This window comes from Sinocyclocheilus grahami, unplaced genomic scaffold, assembly GCF_001515645.1.
Source record: "Sinocyclocheilus grahami isolate Dianchi unplaced genomic scaffold, SAMN03320097.WGS_v1.1 scaffold151.1, whole genome shotgun sequence".
NCBI lineage: Eukaryota > Metazoa > Chordata > Actinopteri > Cypriniformes > Cyprinidae > Sinocyclocheilus > Sinocyclocheilus grahami.
The window spans coordinates 877999-880743 of NW_015505330.1; the positions used below are offsets into that span (position 1 = coordinate 877999).

At 33.4% G+C, this 2745-nt stretch overlaps 1 pseudogene; it reads left to right on the forward strand.

The window, feature by feature from the left end:
- LOC107592211 (tetraspanin-9-like) overlaps nucleotides 1-2745 on the forward strand; it is a 9551-nt pseudogene that overhangs the window by 5317 nt on the left and 1489 nt on the right.

The following is a 2745-nucleotide window of genomic DNA, read 5'->3' on the forward strand; positions in this document are numbered from 1 at the left end:
TTATGTTATATATATATATATATATATATATATATATATACTGTATATTATGTTATATAATGCTATTATGTTATAATAAATGTAATTATTAAAATAAACTAAGTAAAAAACGTAATACTTAACAAACGTTAACGTAATATTCAATACATTTTTTCTATGTTGTGATGCCAAAATTGCATGTAGTATTTAAAACAAGTGATTTTAGTTTTTAATTAATTATTTTAGTTTTTATGTATATAGTTTTTTAATATTTATTTTTCCTATTCATTTGTACTAAATAGTCTTAATTTACGCATAATAGCGTAACATCAGATATTTATTGGTCATCAGCCATAACATGGAAATAATTATCAGTTAATCGTACTGGCCAATTTAAATATCCATGCGTCTTTACTCTTGAGCTTTATCTTACTGTGAAGTGTTATATACAAATGTGAACTTGTAAATCAACAAATGGCTTACTTACAGTACAGTTGACTCTACATGGTAAATTGGGATAAAACAATGAAAGCATTTTGACATTTATTGTATAAAATCTAATTTTGCAGGTTAGATGTACCATCTTGTGCCGTAAATACAGCATTATCTGGTTTTCTGTTTGGAGCTGGTCCAGGTGTGTTTGCTAACTTTCTCCTTTTGCCTGGCCTTTAGCAGACTGGACTACTTTTACATTTCAGTTACCTACATTTCGGTTACCTGAGCATGAAATTACAAGAGTTTCTCCCCAACAAACACACCTTCTACTCTCCTATGATCTAGACGCACACAAAATTCACACTTCATTACTTAACAACAACCTTCATTGCGGTTCAAATTAGCATTTATATTGCTCTCACAGCAGGGAGAGCTGACACAGGTATCGCTTTGTTGGTCAGGCATGCGCATACATACCCATCTCAGTCCTGAAACAGTAAGTACACCTTACCTTGAGTGAACTTGAGTTCAGAAAGTGCCTCTCAGGTCCTCCTGAGACCTACTGACTTCGGTGGATGAAACCGAAGAGTCAGATTTACACTTTGGGACACGTAAAAGCCTGAGGAAACACTGTCGAACTGAATGTTTATGCGTATTTGATCCATAATGAATGAGTTTCTGTGAGTTTATTAACGTGAAACGCTCTCCACTGTCTGTCTCTCCTCAGTTGTCGGGCTGCGGGTTGTTAGGTGTGGGCATATGGCTGTCCGTTTCTCAGGGCAGTTTTGCCACCTTCTCCCCCTCCTTCCCCTCCCTATCAGCCGCCAATCTGGTCATTACCGTGGGCTCTGTCGTCATGGTAACGGGCTTTCTTGGTTGCCTAGGTGCCATCAAGGAAACACAAACACAGAACTAACCACCCACCGCACACAGACTTTCATTACCCACTCCACTCCTGACAACAACAACCCACACACCTGCTCTTCTGGTTTACGCTCTCAGTATTCTTAAAGTTTTCTTTATTTCCAAAAATTGACTCTGTAACTCATATTCGGATTACAAATGCATCAAGTGACTCTTTTGCAGGTGAGCGAGAACGCTAAGCAGGATCTGAAAGATGGCCTGAAGCTCTACAACACGGACAATAACATCGGCCTCCGCAATGCCTGGAACATTATCCAAGCTGAGGTGTGTGTGAATGAGTGCAGGTGTGATATAGGGTCATTGATTTGGCCACATCTTATCCGCAGCTACTCTCCACAGAATTATGGAAGATAACTCATGAAGCCCTCCAGTACTGAACAATATGCAGGCGTCTGCAGAAATTTTCTTTGCTCGGTGTGTAAATGATGAATCTGAATATTCACTCTGTCTCTCAGTGGCAGTGTTGTGGCGTTACTGGGCACACAGACTGGCATGATGCCCTGCAGGAGAAAACAGTTCCAGACAGATGCTGCCAGGAACACTATAGAGAGTGCGGTCACAATGCCACTAACGTCTTCTGGTCACAGGTACAGCTGGATATTTGATTTGATTTTATTTGATTTTATTCACTACTCTTATGTAAATTTTATTTTTATTATTTTATTTTAGTAGTTTCTCCCATTTAAATTTTATTTTAATAGTTTCTCTGATTTGTATAGTATTTTATTTTATTAATATTTTATTTGATTTAAATAGTCTCTAATTTAAATTTATTTAATTTAATATTTTCTTTGCTTTGTTTTTTTTAAATTATTATTTAAATAGATTCTTTGGTGTAATTTTACTTTATTTTATTGTATTGCATTGCACTGCAAAAATGCAGACTAGCTAGACTCATTTCCAGCAATAAAACTGATTGGTTAAGTAGATGTTAGTTATTGTATTATTTTATGTTAATAGTTTCTCAAATTTAATTTAATTTTAATAGTTTCTCTGATTGGTATTGTATTGTATTTTAATAATATTTTATTTTATTTCAATAGTCTCTAATTTCAATTTATTTTATTTTATTATTTTACTTTATATTTTATTATGATTAATTTCTTTGGTGTAATTATATTATATTATATTATATTATTACATTGCAATGCAATGCAATGCAAAAATTCAGACCAGCTAGATTCATTTCCAGCAATCAAACAGATTGTTTCAGTAGATTTGTTTGTGTCAGTATATGTAGGTAAATATTGCAGTTTATTGGTGCATATAAATACAAAATTATTAGTAATTTAGCACTGATAAGTTTAATTTGGAAACATGCCTTGATTATATATATATATATATATATATATATATATACACACACACACACTGTATATATTATTATTTTTCTTTATTTTTTTTTTA